This window comes from Chrysochloris asiatica, unplaced genomic scaffold (genome assembly GCF_000296735.1).
Source record: "Chrysochloris asiatica unplaced genomic scaffold, ChrAsi1.0 scaffold00051, whole genome shotgun sequence".
Lineage (NCBI taxonomy): Eukaryota > Metazoa > Chordata > Mammalia > Afrosoricida > Chrysochloridae > Chrysochloris > Chrysochloris asiatica.
In genome coordinates this window covers 18,044,208-18,052,717 of record NW_006408569.1, presented here as the reverse complement: position 1 = coordinate 18,052,717, position 8,510 = coordinate 18,044,208, and the positions used below count along the sequence as shown (strand labels likewise).

General features: G+C 37.2%; 1 pseudogene; it reads right to left on the bottom strand.

Annotated features, from left to right (window-relative positions):
• Nucleotides 1-333: 333 nt before the first annotated feature.
• LOC102836565 lies at nucleotides 334-2,590 on the bottom strand (annotated as a pseudogene).
• Nucleotides 2,591-8,510: the final 5,920 nt, after the last annotated feature.

Below are 8,510 nucleotides of genomic sequence, written 5' to 3'. Positions count from 1 at the left end.
AGATACATAATAAATAAATAAATAAAAAACAAACCACATCAACTGCAAACGTGAAGGGGAGAAAAAGCATGGTACCCAACCCAATTTCCACATTTCATCAATACTTTACTCATTCTTTTAATAAAGTTTTAAGAAATGTCACAATGACATGACCTTGAAATATCTATAGGCATTTTCCTTGATGCTCATGATATGGCACTGGTGATGTTGTAAACAGTAGAAAAACAGGGACTGCCAAATGACCAAATGATGGAGGCACAGGCCTGCTTTTTTCCATAGGAACTCCCTAAATGGCAACGATCTTGTCACACCCACACATGAAGGGGTGCATCATCACGCTACATAACTGTATTCATCTGCAGATGCTTGGCTGCATTTGATGTACTGTTTGTCTATTAGAACTTCAATACACTTTTTAATCATTCTGATGCTAGGATTAAACCTGGCTCATGACTGGCTAATCACCTCTTAAATAAGAGCTTCATGACAAAGCATTTTTCGTACTTTCATGATATGAACTATAGCAACTTAGAGATGCATTTTCCTTTCCTCATCTACAGCACTTCTAGTCTGCTCCATTTCCTGTGGTGTGTCTTTCTGCATCTATGTAGTAATTTAAAATTTTGTTCTTTTGCTGCTGAAGTTCATATTTAATGAAAATGATGTTTCTATATCAATGTCTTCCTTTTCTGAATTGTGGTTAATTATTTTTACATCAAGCAAAGATTTGATGGTTTTTGTCAGTTCATTTTCATTCTTCTGAGTGCTGTCTTAAAGTTCTTTATAGCTGACAGTCTCACTATTGTTAAAATCAAGAAGAACTGCCATTTGGTATGTTGTGACCATGGCTATGTATGGTTTGCCCAAATAGTTCATTTTAACTTCACCTGTACAAAGATAATGTAACCATGTAAGTTTCCTCCCACTGAAATTTTGGCTATAAAATAATTCAAACATCTGTACACTCTTTTCCAATTCCTGGGGAGTTGCAAACGTAGAAGACGGAGCCTGAGTGAGAGGCCATGCACCAGCCTGTAGAATATATATTTGAAAACTGATTCCCAAATCTATGACTGTGTCTTGGTTTTTGATAAAATTTTTTACCTTATTGTTGACATCAGCACTGACTCTCATGTCTGTATACATCCGATGCAGCTTGCTGGTAAACTCATAACCACAGGCTTGCTTTAATTTATTGATCATGGCTTCTTCAGTATCCATACGTATAGATAACCCATTAATTAAATGTTTTGCCAGCATTCTTGCATAGAACTTTTGAAACACATCTTTATCATCAATATATTTGAAAACAGTAATGAAGCTCTTGAGTTTGTCTTCTACTTTGTTCTCACTCATCCCTTTTTCTGATTTCTTTAGTAAGTTATCACAGTACTTGGCAAGCAGTTCAGATGGTTTGCAAACAGACTTCGGTTCTCTGTAATTTACTACTGATGTAAGAGCCTTGTCCAGTGCACTCATAAAGTGCTGATCACCATTCAAAACAGTATTTATAAGTTGAACAAATTTACCATGTACTTCCAAAACTGACTCCACAAATAGCATTTGGCATATTTTCCTGAGTAAGATTACTGGTTGCTCTAAGGCCCTCATCATGGATATGATTTTGCAGCTCCTGAATCACATGAGGTAACCCAGTGGACACAGCATGAAGTAAGACATACTTATTTGCCATGTAACTTTTTTCTCTTGTCGAATGATATTATGAAACTCAACATGTAAGAACTGTGAGTGGTCTGCTACCATTCATTGTTGACGTTCATGAATCACCTTAATATATGAACTTGGATGGAAGTATTTTTGACATCAAATTTCTTCATCTTTTAATCTACCTAGAACCTCTTCCGTATTCTGTGAGCAGTTTGATTCTTGTAATAAATTTGAAGCTTCTTGTTTGTAATACTCTCCTGTTTCAGTCAGAAAGGGAGACGCAAAGATTTCCTGATAAAACTTTAAGGGAATTTTTTTTCTTATACTGTTCAACATGAACAAAGGAGTTAATAACCTCATGGATTACTTTCTGGTTCGGAGCTTCTCCACCATGATCATTTTTGATTTCTCAAAGCAGCAGTCGTATAAGAATGGTCCGAAGTGGCTCAACCATCAATTTCCTCCACATATCCAATGCTAGCTCTCCTATTTCCATAAGTGGCTCATTCATATCTACACCACCATAGCCATACTGAAGGTCAGCTTCTGTAAATTTATTCTTTTTAATAAACTGGGTGTTGAGATACCTTTATAAACAGTCCATATAGTCTGCTCCTTTGCTATATTCTTCCAAGTACCTATGATAAATAACAAGTACTTGTTCTTCAGACTCCAAAATTCTCTTGTGCAAATGACGAACGTAATTTTCCAAAAAAAAAAAAATTGTTTCTGTATAAAGTCTTTTTCCAAGGGGTTCAGGGTAGGCCACACATAAAGCATAGATATCTGAGAAATGATCATTCCATGTTGCTCTCTCGACATATTCCAACACAACAATAGCTTTTATTGTCGTTAAAAGTTTGTTCCATGTTTCATCAAAATCTATTACTCTTGGTTTCAAAGACATTGTGCAAGTTTAGTGTTTAAATCTGAAAAGAAATGATAACTCAGAGCACTGTGTACATATGTTATTTCATCTGTGATTCGGATGGCAAGGTCTTCCGAACACTTCTTCAGAAGCAGGACAAGGGGCAAGGGAGAAGGGGAGGTGGAGTCAGCCAGAAGAAGTGAAGGACTAAGCCCTAGATGTGAAGGTGGGAGGCTGTGGTGGAGCAGGAGGCTTGCATTTGCCCTATTCACAGCGCTGCCATTACTGTGCAGCTAAGGACGCTTCCCCCTCCTTCCATCTTCTGTTTATGCTGGTTTCATCATTCAATAATTTGTACAGAGAATCCTTCAATAAACAAAATTTGAGGCTTGAATTTTTTCTTCAGTTCCCCTCAGCTTGAGTAATGCTGAGCATGTTCTTCCATTTTGATTTTCTGACTCCAGATCTTTACACATTTCATTGTAATATTGAACCTACAAGGCGCAAAGTACTTGAAATGGTGAGTTAATAAGTTTGTATAGCTGAAATAATTATAGGTAGTAATTTGCTATATATATATATATATGTGTGTGTGTGTGTAAAATCAAATAATTGTGAATCCTTAGAAGTAGTAGTAAATATACTTTTAAGAAATCCAGGTTTTGCTTTTTACTAGCCATCAAAACCGAAAGAGACCTAGTCATTAGAATGAGTTCAAAATGCATGGCATAACCTTTCTGGAAAGACTGCAGTAAGCTTTGTCATATGAAAAGAATACACTCAGGGGCTTCATCAGTAAAGAAAACTCATCAATATCTGAATTACCACGATAAACAAATTGGTTCAGAATTGCAGAGTATTTGCACAGGCTATATTGCTAAGAGGCTTTCAAGGATTCAAGATTGATCACCTCTTCAAGCTGTGAGCCTTCTTCCCACCCTTATAGCAAGAGGATTGATTTTCCTCATTTATAGCTGTACAGTGCCCAAAGTATAGACCATGTTCCTATTGCAATGACTTGATACCCATCACTGGATAAAATTTACTGCTTTTCTAACTATTTATTTCTGGAATCAGCAAAATCTTCTTTATAGGGCCATATAGTAAATACTTTAGTCTTTGTAGGCTGATAGGTTATCTGGCACAATTATTTGACTCTACCATTGTATAACTAAAGAAGCCAATGATTAAGAAATAAACAAATGACTGTGGCATTGTTACCAATTAAATATTATTTTTTTAAAAAATCAACTGCAAAGCTTGGTTGACAAGTAGTTTAAGGATCACGGATCCATTCTACATAGAGTTAGTGTCCTTGTCACATACCAGTCTTTAAGCTTTTCAAAATTCACGATTATGTAGCTTTGTCTCTCTAATAATTTAGAGATTCTAGATATGTTTAAAAGTCCTGGTGGTGAATTGGTTCAAAGTTGACTACTAAACAAAACATTGGCAATATGAACCTACCAGCAGGTCCATGGGAGAAAAAAACCAGCTTCCATTAAAATTTCAGCCTTGGAATTCCTGTGGGGCAGTTCTACTCTGCCATTATGAGTTGGGATTGATGACTTTCCAGCATGCAGCAAAATGATATACTAAAATAATCAGTTGGTCAGTCTGGTAAAATACCTGGGCCATTTGATTAAAGAGGGATATAAAATGAGTATTATTTATATTTATTTATCTATTGGAATCATTTAGACAAAGACAAATAAAGTATCATTGACAGATCGTTAGTCTCATTTGATGCCAATAACACTGAATTGCCTAAATAAGTTGTATACATAGTGCCTACATATGAGTATCAGTACAGATGTTAACTGAATCTTGAGTAGTGACTGATTACTTTCTGTGTGTCTGTAATTGGGTTTATAGCAGGCTGTGAAAGCAGATGTGAAGAGGAAGTTTATCACATTGCTAGGATGTTTAATATACATCACAATGTCTTTCTTTTGCATCTACTTAAAAGGACTTTGTCTTCCCAGGCCTCTCTAGTTCAGAACAAGAGGCCCATGAATAGGTTTCATTTACCTTGAGCAAGTGACTAAATTCTTGCATAGGTTCTTTACCTATCTTGCTGATGGAAAAAGAGAAACCCAGAATATTTGAGTGAGATATTGTGCAGAGATTGGGTAAGTAGCAGGATGAAAGGGCCGTTCTGTGGCACACTGTCATAGACTGCATGCATGAATATGCTGACAAGCACGCTTATGAATGATAATTATTTACCTTGAGAAATTTCTAAACAATTACTCACTTTGAGACATCCCTAAACAATTTCATTTTTTGAAAGTTAGGCAGTTCCCTGTTATTTCCTGGAAAATGGAATTGCTTCAGCAACCTAAAACAACATCCACTAGCATCATCTTTTCTAGAATGACCATGTACTTGTGGCTATATCTGAAAGCACTATATAGAGTCATGCATAATTGCATTTAACTAGGTAAAACCTGTATCTTATGGTCAGGTCTGTTCTTCCTAATAAATTGAGGCAGAGGCAATGGGAGACCTAGGAGGTGTCCACAGTGACTAAGATGGTATTCTTGCATCACCTTTGATATTGATTTCCTTCCTTTATTTCCCCCTTCCTCTACTTCCCTCTCTTCCCATCCTCTTTCCTCTTCTCCTTTTTCCTGTTTTCTGGATTCATCTCTCCTTACTCTTTACCAGTCTTGATCTCAGCTCTGTTGCCTAATGTCTCTCCTGTGCTAAGACATATTATTTATTCAGTCAAATTAGCTCATTTTCTAATGCAAGTACTTTGTCCCCCTCCATTACCTTTCCTCTCCAACCCTATATTCTTTATCAAACATATTTTAGTAAGGCTGTCATTGAATCAGGGGTGCAGTTACTAAGCAATAACAACTAAGTGGTTCAGTCACAAGTCTTGCCCTTTTTAAAGATGGAAAGAGCCTGACTTTTGGGTCCCTCAATTATGCTACGTATGGAATGTAGAAAGGAAGGTAATGAGGGCAACAAGTCCTGCTTTCTAGAGGGATGCTTTGTTGTTGTTGTTGTTTGGTGCCATCGAGTCAGTACTGACTCATGGAGATCTATGCACAACAGAACGAAACATTGCCCGGTCCTGGACCAACCTCACAATCGTTGTCATGCTTGAGGCAATTGATGCTGCCGTATTGCCAATCTATCTCACTTGGTGTCTTCCTCTTCTTCTCTGACCCTCCACCTTACCAAACATAATTTCCTTCTACTGTGACTGGTCCCTGCTTACATTATATCTGAAGTAAGAGATGAAATTTGGCCATCCTGGCCTCCAAGGAGAACTCTGTACTTCTCCAAAGACAGATCTGTTTGTTCTTTTGGCAGTCCATCACACTTTCAATATTCTCCTCCAACACCATAATTCAAAGGCATCAATTATTCTACAGTCTTCCTTATTACTGTCCAGATTTCACATGCATATGAAGTTATTGAAAATACCATGGTTTGGGTCAAGCACACCTTAATCCTCAAGCTGACATCTTTGCTCTTCAACACTTTAAAAAGATTTTGTGCAGCAGATTTGCCTAATGTAATACATTGTTTGATTTCTTGACTGCTACTTCCATAAGGAGCTCTGGTAGCGTAGTGGTTACGAATCGGGCTGCAAACCTTAAGGTCAGCAGTTCGAAACTACCAGCCACTCCGCGGGAGAAAGATGAGGCTTTCTACTCCCGTAAGGATTTACACCCTCGGAAACCCTGTACAGGGTCGCTATGGGTCGGAACCGACTCGATGGCACTTAACAACAACAACAACACTTCCATGAGGGTTGATAGATGATCCAAGAAGAATGAAATACTTGACACTTAAATCTTTTCTCCATTGATAAGAATGTTGTTTATTGGTTCAGTGGTGAGGATTTTTGCTTTCTTTACATTGAGATGAAATCCATACCGAAAGCTGTGGTCTTTGATCTTCACAAGTAAGTATTTTAAGTCCTTTTTACTTTCAGCAAGTAAGGTCGTATCATCTGCATATTTCAGGTTTTTAATGAGTCTTCCTCCAATCTGATGTCATGTTTTTCTTCATAGAACCCACCTCCTCAGATTATTAGCTCAGCAGTTGAATAAGTATGGTGAAAGAATACAACCCTGTCTCACACATTTCTTAATTTTAAACCATTCAGTGTTCCCATTGTCTGTTTGAACAACTACCTGTTTTGTCCATGTACAGATTCCTCATGAGCACAATTATCATAGTTTGCAATGTTGTCCATAGCTTGTCATGATCCATACAATTGAAGCATTTGCATAGTCAATAAAACACAGGTAAACATCTTTCTTATATTCTTTGCTTTCAGCCAAGATCCATTGGACATCAACAATTATATCCCTTGTTCTATGTCCTCTTCTGAAATTAGCTTTAACCTCTGGAAGTTCTCTGTCAATGTATGCTTGCAGCAGTATCTGTATTACCTTAATAAATCTTTACTTGCATGATATATCAAGATATTGTTTGATGATTCCCGCATGCATTGGGTCACCTCTCTTTGGAATGGGCAAAAATATGGATCTCTTTTCATCAGTTGGCCAGATATTGCCTTCCAAGTTTCTTGGCATAGATGAGTGAGTACCTCCAGTGCCACCTGACTTTCTTGAAAGATTTCAATTTTTATTCCATCAATTTCTAGTGTCTTCCTTATTATTTGCCAATTCCTTCATTGCAACTTGGACTTTTCCCTTCAGGATCATTGGCTGTTGATCATATGCTAATTCTTGAAATGGTTGACCATCAACCATTTCCTTTTGGCACAGTGATCTGTGTATTCCTTCCATCTTCTTTTGATGCTTTTTGTATCATTCAATAATTTGCCCAGAGAAGCCACCAATAATGAAACTCGAGGCTTGAATTTTTTCATCAGTTCCTTCAACTTGAGAAATGCTGGGCATGTTCTTCCCTTTTGGTTTTCTGACTCCAGATCTTTACACATTTCCTTGTAATATTTGAGTTTTATATTCTCGAGCTGACCTTTGACATTTTCTATTGAGCTCTTGTACATCCTCATTTCTTCCATTTGCTTTAGCATCTCTACACCAGAGTGTAAGTTTCAGTGTCTCTTCTGACATCCATTTTCAGCTTTCCATTCTTTCTTGTCTTCTCAATGGTTTTAGGATTTCTTCCTGTATGATGTTCTTGATGTCATCCCACCACTCTTCTGTTCTTCGGTCTTTAGTGGTTAATGTATCAAATATGTTTATGAAATGATCTCCAAATTCAGGTGGTATATATTCCAGGTCATATTTTGGTTCTCATGGACTTGTATTCATTCTCTTCATCTTTAGTTTGAATTTGCATAAGAGCAATTGATGGTCTATTCCATAATCTGCCCCTGACCTTGTTTTAATTAATGATATGGATCTTTCCCATCGTCTCTTTCCACAGATGTAATCAATTTAATTTCTGTGTACTCTATCTGGTGAGGTCCATGTGTATAATCGCCATATTTTCCCACTACTGGTCCTTCCTCTTTGTTTCCAAACTTTGCATTCCAATCACCAGTAATGATCAATACATCTTGATTGCATGTTTGATCAATTTCAGATTGAAGAAGTTGGCAGAATTCTTCTATTTCATCCTGACTGGCTTGAGTTTTGGTGTGTAAATTTGAATAATAGTGGTATTAACTGTGCCAGGGACCAGCCTCGACAAATTATTAGGAGGCTCTTGAAGGGGGATGTGGAGTCAGCGAAATGAATTACACGGAGTCAATGGGTCGTTTTGAGTCTCAGGCAGATGATGGTAATGATAACTGTCTCTGTACTTCAAAATTGTTTCTTCTTATATCCCGTTTAGAATATACTATGATCTCACAATAGTCACGTACAAGCAGTTACAAATCAATCAAATATTATATTCTTACATCAAAGGTACAAGAGGAACACAAGGTCATCAAACATTCCTGTGTCTCTACACTCCCTAGCCACTCTGATAACGTCTGTCCTCTGTAAGCGACTATGTTTCTTTCTAATCC